At 43.3% G+C, this 17,661-nt stretch overlaps 1 protein-coding gene and 2 pseudogenes across 1 annotated transcript in view; 2 read left to right on the forward strand and 1 right to left on the reverse strand.

Annotated features, from left to right (window-relative positions):
* The window catches only part of LOC126101417 (cell division control protein 42 homolog), a 316,992-nt gene that overhangs the window by 262,333 nt on the left and 36,998 nt on the right, over positions 1-17,661 (reverse strand). The gene's annotated exons all lie outside the window — the stretch shown is intronic.
* LOC126102443 (5S ribosomal RNA) lies at positions 2,714-2,831 on the forward strand (annotated as a pseudogene).
* LOC126102285 (5S ribosomal RNA) lies at positions 4,149-4,266 on the forward strand (annotated as a pseudogene).

Genomic DNA, 17,661 nt, shown 5'->3' on the forward strand with positions numbered 1-17,661 from the left:
GAGCTGTTCGTGCAGATGGTTGTTGTACTGCAAACGTCCCCATTTGTTGACTCAGGGATCAAGACATGGCTGCACGATCCGTTACAGCCATGCGGATAAGATGCCTGTCATCTCGACTGCTAGTGATATGAGGCCGTTGCGATCCAGCACGGCGTTCCGTATTACCCTCCTGAACCGACAGATTCCATATTCTGGTAACAGTCATTGAATCTCGACCAACGCGAGCAGCAATGTCACGATACAATAAACCGCCGTCGCGATATGCTACAATCCGACCTTTATCAAAGTCGGAAACGTGATGGTACGCATTTCTCTTCCTTACACGAGGCATCGCAACAGCATTTCACCAGGCAACGCCGGTATGTGTATGAGAAATCGGTTGGAAAATTTCCTCATGTCAGCACGTTGTAGGTGTCACCACTGGCGCCAACCTTGTATGAATGCTGTGAAAAGCTAATCATTTGCATATCACAGCATCTTCTTCCTGTCGGTTAAATTTCGCGTCTGTAGCGCATCATCTTCGTGGTGTAGCAATTTTAATGGCCAATAGCGTATTACGATACGTGGTAATGAAATTTAAGGGGCGATCAGAAACTTACCGACTGAGGGGGTAGGTGCAGCATATATGCAATATGGCACGACTCCGATGCGGGTATGTAAGCACCGACATGTAGGTAATGGATTAGTGTGGCATTCGTGTTTCCCGAGGTGCGTGCAATAAATGTGGAAACGTGAACTATGGCGACGTTATTACTTGATGCGTCCAAACAGAACTAATGTGCTGTTATTCCTTTCTTGGCTACCGAAGATCAAACACTGGTAGCCATCAATCGGAGAACGGAGAATGTATACGGGGCAGTATGTCTGTCCAAAACCAATGTTGCGGAAAATTGCGACGAGGGGTGCTCCTTCTACATCATAACGCACGTCCCCATATCGCAAATGTCGAAACGCAGAAGTTACGCCAACGAGCACCCGTCCTATAGCCTTGATCTCGCCCTGTACGATTTTCACGCATTCGGTCCCTTAAAGAAGAGCTTGAAGAATCGACGATTCCTGCCGGACGACGATGTGCAGCGGGCAGTTTCGTACTTCTTCAGGAAGCAGGACACGGTGTTTTTCCAAATGGGTGAATTCAACCTGGTGCGTTGCCTCAATGCTCACGGCTTTTTTGTCTGATTGGCGTACCGATTCTGCACTGTACAGCCTTCGAACTTTTTGATCGCTCCTTATATAAATCACAGTCATCTGGTGCGTTTTTTGTCTGCATGTGACGGCTAATCTAATGAAGAGATTTGATACGGTTTTCACTAATAAATAGATTGATTCACGAGAAAGGTTTAAGTATATCACCTCTTATTATGAACAAGTTGTGCAGCAGTAGATAATGATTACCCGTGCTTAGCCGTGGCGGGCTGCAAGTGGGATATATATGTAGGATTCAAAAAATGGTTCAAATGGCTCTGAGCACTATGGGACTTAACATCTGTGGTCATCAGTCCCCTAGAACTTAGAACTACTTAAACCTAACTAATCTAAGGACATCACACACATCCATGCCCAGGGCAGGATTCAAACCTGCGACCGTAGCGGTCGCGCGGTTCCAGACTGAAGCGCCTAGAACCGCAAGGCCACACCGGCCGGCTATGTAGGATTTTGTCTTAGTTTTTCCCAGTCATTAATTTATTCCTTGCTATTCCGTTGATAAATCAGTCCATATGAAATAATGAGGCAGTTGATCACTAGAATAGGATCATGCTTTTCTGCAAACTGCCTTACCAGTATATCCTGTAAACTAATAAATATTAATAGTTGGACCTTAGACTATACATTTATAAAAAGTGGAATAAAATTACAGCATTTGAAATTTGAATCTTGAACATTATTTAAACAGGAGACCTAGAATTAAATTCTGCTTCAAGAATATGCTTTTTTAATGAGGTTGTGCTGCAGAAAATGTGGAGTCATACTGTCAGATGCGGCGTAGTAGATAGCTTCTGATTGATTAAAAAAAATTGTGTTGACAAGAATCTGGCACAAACTAGCTAATCGATAAATGAGCTTTGAAGTGCATTGACATTCTTCCAATGTCATGCAGTGGTTTAGTTACTAAAAATGAACGAAGTGTACATATGCAGTATTGTGATATTCACTCAATAGAGAGACTAATTAGTGTTTGATTTCAACAAATGAGGAACTTAATTGACTGAACGAGGATTCTCCTTACCTCTCGTTTGAAAGACAGAGTCCAAACCAGCTGGCTTAGAACACAGCTTCAGTTGACTATTTGATGTTTTTTGATTGAACTTAATTAGCAGCCAAAATACAGTGGTGATTCTACTGTTGCATAATCGATTTTTAGTACAATTACTTTCTAAATTTTAATTTGGTTTTTGATCTACCTTATATGTTAACTTCCTATCCAGGAGATCAATTACCATGTGCAGATATTGCAGAAGGACGCTTGGGTAAGTGACATGTGATACTTTCGGATTTCCTATTTTTATGTAAAGATCTTCTTTCTCCCCCCCCCTCCCATTACAGCTATTTCTTGCTATTTCATTATGTATTATTTAGGATGTATGCACATGTAATCAAGGAGAAAAACTTAATGTCACTGTGTAGAATGTTGACTGGTAGGGGGTACAGGCATGTCACATAATACAGCTGCACAAGAGGTGCACAGTTTGTTGACTGGTTAATTCTTCCTAAGGGCAACGGCCTTGCCGCAGTGGATACACCGGTTCCCGTCAGATCCCCGAAGTTAAGCGCTGTCGGGTGTGGCCGGCACTTGGATGGGTGACCATCCAGGCCGCCATGCGCTGTTGCCATTTTTCGGGGTGCACTCAGCCTCGTGATCTCAACTGAGGAGCTACTCGACCGAATAGTAGCGGCTCCGCTCCAGAAAACCATCATAACGACTGGGAGAGCGGTGTGCTGTCCACACGCCCCTACTATCCGCATCCTCCTCTGAGGATGACACGGCGGTCGGATGGTCTCGATGGGCCTGAAGACGGAGTGCTTTTTTTTATTCTTGCTATTATGAGGGACATTTTTAAAGTAAGAACCATTTTGTAATGGAAGCTTTCTTTATGAACATAAATTGTGTCACAAATTATAATATGCACACTTGTTTTTACTTTTCAGCATAGTTACCATGAACAGTTTAACGTTTGTCAAATCGCGGCATCAGCTTTTGGATCCCAACATCAAAGTAGCCTGCCGCCTGACTCTTAAACACAATATATGAATACGTAGTTGCGAATAAGGACTACCATCAGCCACGCGGCTGCTATGGTCGCAGGTTAGAATCCTGCCTCGGGCATGGACGTGTGTGATGTCCTTAGGTTAGTTAGGTTTAAGTAGTTCTAAGTTCTAGGGGAATGATGAGCTCAGAAGTTAAGTCCCATAGTGCTCAGGGCCATTTGAACCATTTGACTACCATCAGCTGTATAATGGAATGACAATGAAAATTTGTGCCAGACCGGGACTCGAACCCGGATTTTCCGCTTATCGCGAGCGGTCACCTTACCATCTGGCTATCCGCACACGACTCACAGCCAAACCCAAACCTCCATATGTGTTTCGTGTTGCGCGATTAGTAGGAGATATCAGTTTTACTCTGTAAAGAAAAAAAAAAAGTCCTTGAATAGCCAAAATCGCATAAATTGATCTTTAGTTTTGACAACCGGTTTGGACATAACAGTCATCTTCTGGTCTTCAAAACATTTTTTAAAAGAAGTGTTCATTGTAAAAACCTCATGCCGTATTGTCATTATGGTGGATAAAATATGGCACATTATACCAAGGTATGTGAGAAAGAAAAGATTTCCAATCAAAAATTACCTTGTGCACACGGCCATGTCCATATACTTAGCACTCACAGATCGTTGTTAATTATTAAAAATCACAACACACAATAAAATGCACATTTGTACATCTGTTCAGCTCTGCGTGCAACGTGGATCTTCAATGTATAGAACATGTCACGCAAATGTAAACCGATTTACAAATGCATTTTACTGCATATTGTGATTTTTTAAAAAGTAACAACAACCTGTGAGCGCTACATACGTGAACATGGCCATGTGCAAAAGGTGCTTTTTAATTGTAAATAATTTATTTGTCACAAACGTTTGTATAACGTGGGCAACGGCCTTGCCGCAGTGGATACACCGGTTCCCGTGAGATCACCGCAGTTAAGTGCTGTCGGGCGTGGTCGGCACTTGGATGGGTGACCATCCAGGCCACCATGCGCTGTTGCCATTTTTCGGGGTGCACTCAGCCTCGTGATGCCAAGTGAGCAGCTACTCGACCGAATAGTAGCGGCTTCGGTCAACAAACCATCATAACGACCGGGAGAGCGGTGTGCTGACCCCACGCCCCTCCTATCTGCATCCTCTTCTGAGGATGACACGGCGGTCGGACGGTACCATGGGCCACTTGTGGCCTGTAGACGGAGTGGTATTTTGTATAACGTGTCATGTGTTACCCACCGAAATGACAAAATGGTATGAGGTTCTTACAATAAGCACATTTTGTATCAAAAATATTTTGAACACAACCGACAGTTATATCTGTCAAAACAGATTTTCCAAAATAAACACGGATTCATGCGATCTTGGCTATTGAAAGTTTGTTACCGAAATAAAGCACTCTAGAGGCCGTTCTACCTATTACAGAGAACTGCAACTGTAAGCATTTACGTACTTATCGATGTTGTGCATGTGTAGGACATACCATTGAAATCCGACCTTGTCTTCTGGATGCTTTTTATTTTATTTTTTATGATTTTTTTATTTACTTCTTTTTGTCAGGCAGTGTGTGTTTTTATATCTCTCTCTGACATCGTTTTCTCGTGAATTGAAGTCAATCTGATACAATCCACTACTCCTCTTCTTTCACAGAACGTCCATGCTGTGGTCCACGAGCTTCACGCCTCTACGACGGATGCGACTCCTCTACACAAAGTAAGTGTGTCACTATTTTGAATGCTCTGGTAAAAGGCTCTCCAAACTATAACACATGAAATACACACATCAAAAAAAGTTTTGCATTACCCCGGTTGCCAGAACTCCTGAAGATAGACAGTGACTGTGGATATCACTCCCTTTGACTGTTCAGGGATGTGACTAAACCCGCCCAAAGATGTAAATAACCATGCATGACCAGCGCCTATTAGACGGAGGGGGTCCGACAGCCGATCAGTTCCAGTCATTCCACCAGGAAGGAGGTACACGGCTCGTGTTGTCTGTAGTTCAGCCATGCCTAGACTGTCAATACCGCGGTTCGATCGCGTCCGCATTGTTACTTTGAGCTAGGAAGGGCTCTCAACAAGGGAAGTGTCCAGGTGTCTCAGAGTGAACCACAGAGATGTTGGTTGCATATGGAGGAGATACACAGAGACAGGAACTGTCGATGACATGCCTTGCTCAGGCCGCCCAAGGACTACTACTGAAGTGCATGACCGCTACCTACGGATTATGACTCGGAGGAACCCAACGACTCAAACTGTACGCAATAGGCTGCATGATGCGCAACTTCACTCCCGACGTCCATGGCGAGGTCTATCTTTGCAACGACGACACCATGCAGCGCGGTACAGATGGGCCAACAACATGCTGAATGGACCGCTCAGGATTGGCATCATGTTCTCTTCACCGACGAGTGTCGCATATGCCTTCAACCCGGCAATCGTCGGAGACGTGTTTGGAGGCAACTCGGTCAGACTGAACGCCTTAGATACACTGTCCAGCGACTGCAGCAAGGTGGAGGTTCCCTGCTGTTTTGGGATGCCTTTATGTGTGGCCGGTGTACGCTACTGGTGGTCTTGGAAGGCGCCGTAACGGCTGTACGATACGTGAATACCATCCTCCGAGCGATAGTACAACCATATCGGCAGCATAATGGCGAGACATTCGTCTTCATGGACGACAATCCGCGCTCCCATCGTGCACATCTTGTCAATGACTTTCTTGAGGATAACGAGTAAAGTGCCAGCATGTTCCCCAGACGTGAACCCTATCGAAAATGCGTGGGATATATTGAAAAGGGCTGTTTATGGGCGACATGACTCACCAAGCACTCTGAGGGGTCTACGCCGAATCGCCTTTGAGGAGTGGGACAATCTGGACCACCAGTGCCTTGATGGACTCGTGGATGGTATGCCACAACGAATACAGGCATGCATCAATGCAAGAAGACCTGCTACTGGGTATTAGAGGTACCGGTGTGTACAGCAGTCTCGACAACCACCTCTTAAGGTCTCGCTGTATGATGGTACAACATGCCTTACGTGGTTTTCATGAGCAATAAAAAGGGCGAAAATGATGTTTATGTTGATCTCGGAACCGAGGTGATGCAGAACTTTTTTATGTGTGTATTAGTCCACGTTACTACATAAATGAATAAAAGATATACTTAACGTTGACGCACATGTTGCCACAAGACTGCTGGCTAATTTACAACTGTCATTGTTTGCGGGTCGTTGTGGCCGAGCGGTTCTAGGCGCTACAGTCCGGAACCGCGCTGCTGCTACGGTGGTAGGTTCGAATCCAGCCTCGGGCATGGATGTGTGTGTTGTCCTTATGTTAGTTAGGTTTAAGTAGTTCTAAGCCTAGGGGACTGGTGACCTCAGATGCTAAGTCCCATAGTGCTTAGAGCCATTTGAACCATTTTTTTTGTCATTGTTTATGAAAACATCGTGTGATGCACTAAGTACCAAACTCTACTCTTGAAGTATGATGTCCGACATTTACAACGGTACATTTCATCAGAAACTTTAAGTACTCGTTGGTCCTACACTACGATGGTCATAGTTGCAGTTGAGGTCTCGTACTGGAGCAGAGCTCTTGCATGGTCGGCACTATATTGAGCTCAGTACGACGGCGCTGCTACACTGACAAGGAGGGCGTGTCTTCTGTAGTCCTTCCCATTGGTTTTTGCGGACTGGAGCTAGCCCTCGCTAAAGTTTGTGATAACAATTCGCGTTACCGACTTCCGTGTGTGCTCCGCAATCTTTGACGATGCCGCAAGAACTATCGCGGGAATTAAGATAATTGGATTTTGAGGCTGACTGCACAACGATTCTATTGCGGCCAACGCAAATTTCGCCTGAGGACCACGAAGATAAAATGCGAGGAATTAGGGCGTGTGCAGAGGTTTTTATGCAGTCGTTCTTCCATCGCTATATTGCGAGTGGAACAGGAAAGGAAAGGGCTAGTAGTGGTGCATGGTACCCTCCGCCATGCACCGTACGGTGGCGGGCACAGCATGTGTATAGATGTAGATGAAAACTTAATCAGGCTGTTGTAACCGGAGCATTCCACCAGGTCCCCGAGGCTGAGCAGCCCCAAGAAAGAAACGAAGAGGAAAAAGGAAAAATTAAAATGGAAGGGAAAAATCGAAAACTTACTAAAATCGATCAGTCAAGTAAAATCTTCGCCTGTATTAACGTTGGTTTTGGAAATTACATCAGAAATGCGAATAATTTAGTCAGCCTTAGTCAGCAGATGACGCTGTGCCCCGTGCGTCTATGTAAGTTAATTTAATTCAGATTCAAATGATACTTTTATTTGGATGTTCATCTTTCGGAGCAGCTGTTATAATCAGTTATTATCGATTTTTCCGTCCTAAGCTTACTGCAATGAATTGAGGAGTATTTTACACCAGACAGGTTTTGCTCTTTTTTTTTTTATTTATCACAGAAGATGCTTCATAAATAAAAGCGAAAGGCGTCCGGTGTAAAATGCTCTTTAATTAATTGCAGTTATCTTACGTCGAAAAAACCAATAACAGCTGAATTTGATGTGGATTAAATTTATTGATACGTTTAATGAAGATGTTCTATGCTCATAGTATTGAAAGCTAAGACTGATATCGATCGGAAACAAGTGAGTATCAGGCTGAAGAAATACATAGACTTACGAATTTATAGTAACAAAAATGGTTTAAATGGCTCTGAGCACGATGGGACTTAAAATCTGAGGTCATCAGTCCTCTAGAACATAGAATTACTTTAACCTAACTAACTTAAGAACATCACACACATCCATGCCCGAAGCAGGATTCGAACCTGTGACCGTAGCGGTTTATAGTAACAGCTATACGCCCGTGAGCCACTGCTCAGAGAGTTTTCTTAGAGTAAACGATTAATACTTCTTGTGTCAAATTAGGAGATCCACAACAGCGAAAGGAGTGATGTACAGATGATAGTCTGCTACGAATTACTTATCACCGAAATGAGACACAGTATTAAACAATGACGACTACAGCGTCAGGCTTGATCGCCAAAGCTGTCAGCGAAAAGAAACAACATATCAGCGAATAGAATTCCGGCGACTTATACTAATTCATTTCGTATCAGTGACAAGAAACCCCAAAAAACGTCGGTGCGCGTACTGGGATTGATGATACGAACTTCACCGACACAGAGCCGAAAGCTGACCCACGTTATTCAATTCAGGCAAGCATAAACAACTATTTGAAACTGCATTTAATTCCGTTTATAGGATGCCTATGATTTCTTTTTGCATCATTAATCTTGTGACTGGTTTGACGCGACCCACCACGAATTCCTCCCCTGTGCCAACCGTTTCATCTCAGAGTAGCTCTTGCAACTCGATTATTTGGTGGATGTATACCAACCTTTGTCTTCCTCCACAGTTCTTATTCCCTACAGCCCCAGCTAGTACAACAGAAGGTATTCCCTCATGTCTTAACCGCGTCCTATCACCATGTCCTTTCTTCTTGTCAGTGTTTCCCATACATCCCTTTCCTCACCTATTGTGCAGAGGACCTCCTCATTCCTTACCTTATCAGTCCACTAAATTTTCAACGTTCTTCCACGGTTTATAAGCCAAATTAGTTTACTGACAAAAAGACAACTTAATGTTTGAAGTTCGCCTATAACCCTTTGAAAAATGATAAAAAATTATTATATGGATTATGGATGTGAATTTATATGAAAAACGTGTGTTTGTAGACACCTTGGCAACACACTCGGCTTGTTGTACAGCGTCTATACGAGCTACTACAGCGATCATTTAGCACTGAAATTTCGCAGAAGAACGTCTATTTTTTAGTGTTTGGGTTATACTGTGATTACAAGAATTATAAAATTCTTGCCACTACAACACATACTGCGAATAAATTCTAGTGTCCGATTCCACTCGTCGGCTTTGACCAATGACGTCATATCTAAAGCAAAGACGCTACGTATAGGCAATCTATGAAAGCAACGGATCATACTCGTAAACAAACGAATGTACCATAAGATAAAATTACAATCACATTCACGCAGTTGTTTACATGGTCACGAATTGTATTGAAACGAGCTGAAGATAACGAAAATTAACAACAACAATTAAAAACAAATCATGTCTGGTGAGAAGTATTCTCGTAACTTACGCGACTAGAAAAGCACAGAGTACCTTTAAATTTCATTACAGTAAAGCGCATGGTGGTTTCATGCTGTTATAAAATAACGTTAATATTACATTAATTATTGAATGTAACGGGAGGAGGACAGAAAAGTGGGGGGTTTGGGAGGGGAGAAACTAAAATGTATCCGAACAACGGGAAAATTAAATAAATGACAACAAATACGAAACAGTAGCATAAAATATGGAGAAATCGACACACTAAATCCTAAAAGAAAAGCCAGTGCATGACAAACGAATATCAACAAAAAATAGGTAATATTGGAATCGATAACTAGAATTAACCTATGTAGATACATTTCAGTTACAGATTCCAACCGCTCCATAACTTATATGTAAATTATTTTTGTAGCTGTATATACTGAAACGTAATACCAATACTACATTTGTAATTGCTCTCTAAAACTACTGTGATGTAGAACAAAAATTTGAATCAGTAACTAGAACTGACCTTCCATATGGATGGTTAATAATTTTGGACATTTTTGGAGTAAATCTGTGGGCTCTGTTTTTGTAGGATTTCTACATGTCTTATTGATCTCAGAACTACTACGAAAAACGAATAATGTAGGTACAGCTTCCAAATATTTCTCTTTTTCATAGTAATGAAGATAGTAATACCATACGTGTAAATCCTGTAACACTTTAGTGCACACATTTGTTTAAACGATCTAAATAACGAATCGTGGAATGGCTGGAATCTGTAAGCTGAATTAACCCATACAGGTCAGTTTCAGTTACCGGTTCCAGTATTTGTTAGACCCTACTTTTTATCAATTTTCGATACTTGTGTACTCGTCCCGTTATATTTAACAATTAGAATTAAAATTTAACACTGATTCATAACATTACGACTTCACCATGCGCTCGCTATACTGTACTGGATTTAAAGGTTCTCTGTGCTTTTCTTACTCGCATAAATTACGACAATAATTGATTTCAGTCATGTATACTTCTCTTTTTCTGTTATTGTTTATTTTCGTTACCTTTAATTCTTGTTGGTATAATTTGTGGCTAAGTATTTAATCACGTGAACTGTGTTTGTAATTCTATGGTAGGCTCCACTCGTTTGTTTACGAATATGATCAGTTGCTTTCGCTGCTATTTCTGCCTTAGGAATGACGTCATTGCCCAAAGCCGACTAGTGAAATTAGGCAGTAGAATTGACCACAAACTGCTTCAGATAAACCCTGATAAACAGTTTGGATGACTTGTTTGGAGAATCAGATTGCCCTGACTGTAACTTCAGCGTCGAAGATCCCATATTCATTAAACACACATGCCTGTCAGAATTTATGATACGCGCCCGCAGAAAGACGCAGACGATTCGACTCTTGTTTAGGATTTGACAGACTACAGACTGGCGAAACTGAAATGGTCGTTGGCTTACCTTCTGACTGCTATCGACGCTCCGCCCTTCTACTGCATTTCGCGATTTTCTAAACACTTTTACTGACTTAGAAAAGACACACTCGTGCTGCTCACCAGTCGCCTTGTCTCAGACTGTTACTAAGCAACGGCGCCGGTCGCCGCAGTGACCCATGTATTGTTGAGAGCTGCGTCCTGTCGCGGTATGTTGTTTACTCTATGAGGATATACGGAAAATACATACAGCACAATCAAGCACTCTGTCCACTGATTTCACAACGTTAAAAAAATAAAACATTGTTTTTGAAATCATTATGACGTAAAAATACGTAGATCACTTATTTCAAAGATAATTCTGCGTTAGGATACGAGCATCAATTGACTGCGTACGTAGAATGAAAGGAACTAGACGTAAGCAGTTGTGTCGGCCAAGACTATAACGAAGCATCCGTCACGTGTGGCGAATACAGCGACATCCAAAAAATAATCAAATCATAATTTAAATTTTTTTAAAGGAGATGTGGAAGCTAAGAGGCTAATCAAGAAAAAGCCTTGTACTTCTAAACAACTAACAGCGTCTCCAAATTATTTTGGTCACAGCATATTGCGGTTACTATTCTCGTGTCAGAAACATATATAAAACACAGATCAACAGAATTTATATAGTTTTCCACCAAATTTGCTCACTTGTACTAAATTTCTGTTGCCTGGTGTAGGTCATCTTCTGTGCAAGTGGCTGGGCACAGTCGACACTGAAGCACATACTGAACAGTCTGTTCTTTCACACAGTCACATGGGTTTAGTTTTATTCAATGTATCCCCATTTTGCCAGGTTATCACGTGATCTACCAACTCCTGATCTCAGTCTTTTCATGGAATTCCAGACTGGCCAATTGTCATCATGACTAGGGGGTAAATATACCGAAAATCTTTTCCAAGCAGGAGTGTGTGATATCTCAGCCCTCCATAGTTGCAGCCTGGCTTCATCAGTGGTTGTTAGTTGCTTCGATGTTCTGAGGAAACTTTTCCTTGGTCTTAGTCGTTGTGTGCAGGGCTGTTGCTCGTGCATGGGATGCGTCTTTTCCTGCTCCGGTTTCGTTCTTTCCATGTCTGCTGCTATTTCTCCTCGAACATGAGGTGGTGGAATTCCTGCAAGGTGGTAGATCCATTCGACTGGTGTTGACTTCAAGGCAACCTGTCATAGTTCTGCATGCGTCGTTTAGGTCAATATCCACGTGTTTGGTCTGTGTTGACTTATACCAAGCAGGACAGGCATACTGTGCAACGGAGCAGCATAGTGCCATTGTAGAACTTCCGATGGTTTCAGCTTGACTTCCTGGTGGAGACTCTTGATCTGTAATTCATGAAGTGTTTTTTGAACGTTATAGATCTGTCAAGTGTTATTCTTAGGTATTTTGAAGCGTCACAATGTTCCAGTTTAACGCCTAACTATTCTATCTTTAACTTGCCTGTGATTCCCCTATTTCTCAGATGGGAAGTACACAATTGTGTCTTTGATGGGTTTGGTTTAAGCTGGTTTATTCTGCAGTATTTTGATAGCTCTTCAAGAACGCTCTTTAGAGTGATTTCTATTGAACCGAAGTTTGTGCTTTGAGTTGCCAGAGCGATATCATCAGAATACGACAAACTCCTGCAATTGTGGACTATGGGTTAGTCGTTAGTATATATATTGAACAGAACTGGAGCCAACAAACTTTCCTGGGGAAGGCCATTTTTCCGCAGCTTCCATCGGCTAAGCTGTTATTCGAGATTAACGAAGACTCTTCGGTTCTGCAGAACATGTGCGATGAGCCTGGTGAGGCTGAAATCGCTGAAGAGGTTGCAGACCTTGTTTAATAGTAACTGGTAGCTGACGGCGTCGTACGCTGTTCTCAAGTCCACGAGTACCATGGCGGAATCCAGCTTCCCGAGGCATAAGCAAGGGATCAATAACATAAGAAACGGTTTAAAATCATTCTCTGTAGCAGTTTGTAAAGGTGACACAGTAGTGCGATTGGTCTAAAATTCTTTGGACTGTTACCTTCTTTACCAGTTCCAAAAATAGCAATTACTCGGGTCTTCTGCCATGTCTTTGGAATTCAAAGAGAAGCAATTTCTATGTTGCTAATCCAAAGTGATTAATTTGCTCAGTTCGTTCATCTTCCAAGCCAAATCACTTATCGTTTTGCTCTGTTTAATAGCCATTTGTAATTCATCCATCGTGAATGGGAATGTAAAGCTGTTATTCTCCTCTTGCTCAGTTCTTTGTGCTTTTGGTGTTTTGGATTTATGGCTGGGCTTCCCATTTAGCAATAGCTGGTGTGTTATTTGGTTGGCGTATTTTGTTGCATAGTAGTCTTAGTTGGATCATTGCGCAGGCGTCGAATACTACGGTAGAAGGATTTACAAAATTTCTCCGTGTGCACTTCCCGGGTAACGCTATAGAGACCAAATCCAATACTTTTGGACTTGCTAATAAAAACAATCTATACATTTAGAGAGAGATTTATCGACGTTCCTAAGACTTTGAGAAACATAATTCGTAAGAGTAAAGAATGTTGTGAACGATGGGTGTAATTAGGTCTTAAAAACACAATCTTGACCTTTCCATATTCTACATAAAACACCAGAAAGACTTAGTATAGAACACAAAGCCTTTTTTGTGTGGGATAATGGACGTTACAGCTGGAAACGACTTCTTAGGAACGTCACAGTTCAACGTATCGCCAACGGTGACGACATTAGGAGCGGAGCAAAAACTCGCACAGGGGAAGGATGGATAAAAATACAGGTTGTATCTTTTTCGAGGGAAGAATTAAGTCATTTTCCTGGAGTGATTTGACGGAAAATCTCAGTGTGAGTAGGCAGAAGAGAACTGGAATGACCAACCTCCAGTGTCTGACCACTAGCATCAAAGGATCATAAAACATACTGCGTGACGAAAATATCAACACCTTTGAAAGACAGGGCAGTGATTGTAAATTGCGTAGCAAACGAATTAAGGCAGTAGAGAAGCACTTCGACGAGAGGATGACAGAGCCCGTAACTGGGCTTAAAGTGACATTTCCTTATCAGTGATTGGTAACACTCAAAGCTAAGTACCTAATTTTAAGGAATGACGTGTGTTATGGACACAAGCATAGGCAGTATAACTTTTTTTCATATCTACCACCTCAGACAGAGAAATTAAAAATTAAGCACTTAACGTTTTCAATGACATTTCCTCATGACATTTCTCTTCCGTTTCCAACGCAGCTGATGCTGACGCACACTTTATTCAAAGCACAAATATAACAATTTTGTAGTGTACAAAAAGTAGCATGGCGATTGTCAAGTGACCCTGACGTATGCGTAACTATCCTGATGTTCCTAGAAAAAGCTACTGATGTTGCAAGAACTAAGACTTGTTGTTCCGAGCTAAAAATATTTTTTTAAAATACTATGTCATACAATATAAAGAATGCAGGTGTTGACAGATGTGAAAATTACCGAACAATCAGTTTAATAAGTCACGGCTGCAAAATACTAACGTGAATTCTTTACAGACGAATGGAAAAACTGGTAGAAGCCGACCTCGGGGAAAATCTGCTTGGATTCGGTAGAAATGTTGGAACACGTGAGGCAATACTGACCCTTTCTTAGAAAATAGAGCAGGGAAAGGCAAACCTACGTTTCTAGCATTTGTAGACTTAGAGAAAGCTTTTGACAATGTTGACTGGAATACTCTCTCTCAAATTCTGAAGGTGGCAGTGGTAAAATACAGGGAGCGAAAGGTTATTTACAATTTGTACAGAAACCAGATGGCAGTTATAAGAGTCGGGGGACACGAAAGAGAAGCAGTGGTTGGGAAGGGAGTGAGACAGGGTTGTAGTCTCTCCCCGATGTTATTGAATCTGTATATTGAGCAAGACAGTACAGGAAACAAAAGAAAAATTCGGAGTAGGTATTAAAATCCATGAAGAAGAAATGGCTGGATCAAATGGCTCTGAGCACTATGGGACTTAACATCTATGGTCATCAGTCCCCTAGAACTTAGAACTACTTAAACCTAACTAACCTAAGGACATCACACAACACCCAGTCATCACGAGGCAGAGAAAATCCATGACCCCATGAAGAAGAAATAAAAACTTCGAGGTTCGCTGATGACTTTGTAATTCTGTCAGAGACAGCAAAGGACTTGGAAGAGCAGTTGAACGGAATGGACAGTGTCTTGAAAGGAGGATATAAGACGACCATCAACAATAGCAAGCCGCACTGGATTAGCCGAGCGGTCTTAAGCACTTCAGTCATGGACTGTGCGGCTATTCCCGGTGGAGGTTCGAGTCCTCCCTCGGACATGGGTGTGTGTGTTTGTCTTAGGATAATTTAGCTTAAGTAGTGTGTAAGCTTAGGGACTGATGACCTCAGCAATTAAGTCCCATAAGATTTCACACACATTAAACACTAACGAAAAGCAAAACGAGGATAATGGAATGTAGTCGAATTGGGTCGGGTGATGCTGAGGGAATTAGATTAGGAAATGAGACACTTAAAGTAGTAAAGGAGTTTTGCTATTTGGGTAGCAAAATAACTGATGATTGTCGAAGTAGAGAGGATATAAAATGTAGACTGGCAATGGCAAGGAAAGCGTTTCTGAAGAAGAGAAATTTGTTAACATCGAGTGTAGATTTAAGTATCAGGAAGTCGTTACTGAAAGTATTTGTATGGAGTATAGCCATGTAGGTTCAAATCAAATGGCTCTGAGCACTATGGGACTTAACATCTGAGGTCATCAGTCCCCTAGAACTTAGAACTACTTAAACCTAACTAACCTAAGAACATCACACACATCCATGCCCAAGGCAGGATTCGAACCTGCGACCGGAGCGGCCGCGCGGTTCCAGACTGAAGCGCCTAGAGCCGCTCGGCCACCACGGCCGGCTAGCCATGTAGGGAAGTGAAACATGGACGATAAATAGTTTAGACAAAAAGAGAATAGAAATTTTCGAAATGTGGTGCTACAGAAGAATGCTGAAGATTAGATGGGTAGATCACATAAGTAATGAGGGGGTATTGAATAGAATTGGGGAGAAGAGGAGTTTGTGGCACAACTTGACAAGAAGAAGGGATCGGTTGGTAGGACATGTTCTGAGGCATCAAGGGATCACCACTATAGTATTGGAGGGCAGCGCGGAGGGTAAAAATCGTAGAGGGAGACGAAGAGATGAATACACTATACAGATTCAGATGGATGTCGGTTGCGGTAGGTACTGGGAGATGAAGAAGCTTGCACAGGATAGAGTAGCATGGAGAGCTGCATCAAACCAGTCTCAGGACTGACGACCACAACAACAACAACAACATCAGTTTATGACAAGAGCCGCTTAGTTTCAGCTAATTTACCACCATGTGATCTAACAAGTGAGCACGCTTAGCTCAGAAATATTTGGTTGTATTAGTATTTTTTTTGGAATCGAAGAATCGTTTTATAACCGTTTATATACATTTTTAGGGCCCACTCCTTCTGAAGTTGATATTTTTATGAATATCGAAGCTTAGGTCAAGGGCTAAGTACACCTTCGGTTTGCAAATGGTTGGCTGATTTTTTCAACCTCTTTTAATTTATACAGCCGCTGAATCGCAGCCATGTTTAAGATTTTGTATTAAACTTCTATTGTCGGGCTAGATAGAGGCGTTCCGAGGTACATTACCACCTCCCCCCCCCCCCCCCCTCCCTGGTGTCTCGCTGAGTTTAGATGTGGCAGCAATGAGTGCCGAGTATCTGTTCGCATTGTCACGCAGCGTCCGGCAGCAGTGTTACGTCTGTAACGACCACGACGTCGACCGGACGTCAGACTGCACACTCGGTCCCTCCATTAATTACAACTGACCGTGGTGTCGTCTCGCCGAGTGGCGCCGCGGTGGGAGTCGAACGGCTGCTAATCTCGCCGTGGAATCGCCTCTCCGGAGCTATCTGATGGGCGCGATAAGCGGCGACGCGGTGACAAGAACAAGGTCCCCGCATTACGCGGCTGACAGCGGCGACGCAGTCGCTACGGAAGAGCGGTCGCTTGTCGGCGGTCTCGCTCAGCTGACTCTGCAGACAGCCAGAGTTCCCACACCACACAGCGCAGGCGCCGGCGCTCCGAGCGCTTTGGCGGTAGGAGACGGGGGAGGGGGAGGAGTGGCGGCGGGGGGGGGGGGGGGAGCAGCAGCGGAGGGAAGTCCGTGACGGCCCCGGGCTGCCGCGAGGCCGCTGGCGGCGGGTCGCTGACTCCTCCGTACCCAGCCGGCAGGCGAGCCGAGGAGGAGGAAGCGTGGCGCCAGGAAACCCGGGGGCTGGCGTCCTGTCTGCAGGGGCGCTTCTACATGCGGGGCGCCAGCCTGCAAGGCCCAGTTGGTTCCACAGATCACCTGATCGATTATTCTGTCGAAATAATGTGGAACGAGGCATTGTATAAACTATGTAATCGAAAGAATCAGGACACCTGGCTGAAAATGACAAGTTCGTGGCGCCCTCCATCGGTAATGCTGGAATTCAGTATGGTGTTGGCCCACCCTTAGCCTTGATGACAGCTTCCACTCTCGCAGGCATACGTTCAACCAGGTGCTGGAAGTTTTCTTGGGGAATGGCAGCCCATTCTTCACCAAGTGCTGCACTGAGGAGAGGTATCGATGTCGGTCGGTGAGGCCTGGCACGAAGTTGGCGTTCCAAAAAATCCCAGAGGTGTTCTGTTGGATTCAGGTCAGGACTCTGTGCAGGCCAGTCACTACACGGACGTTCTACATCTACATCTACATCCATACTCCGCAAGCCACCTGACGGTGTGCGGCGAAGGGTACTTTGAGTACCTCTATCGGTTCTCCCTTC

This window comes from Schistocerca cancellata, chromosome 9 (assembly GCF_023864275.1).
Source record: "Schistocerca cancellata isolate TAMUIC-IGC-003103 chromosome 9, iqSchCanc2.1, whole genome shotgun sequence".
NCBI lineage: Eukaryota > Metazoa > Arthropoda > Insecta > Orthoptera > Acrididae > Schistocerca > Schistocerca cancellata.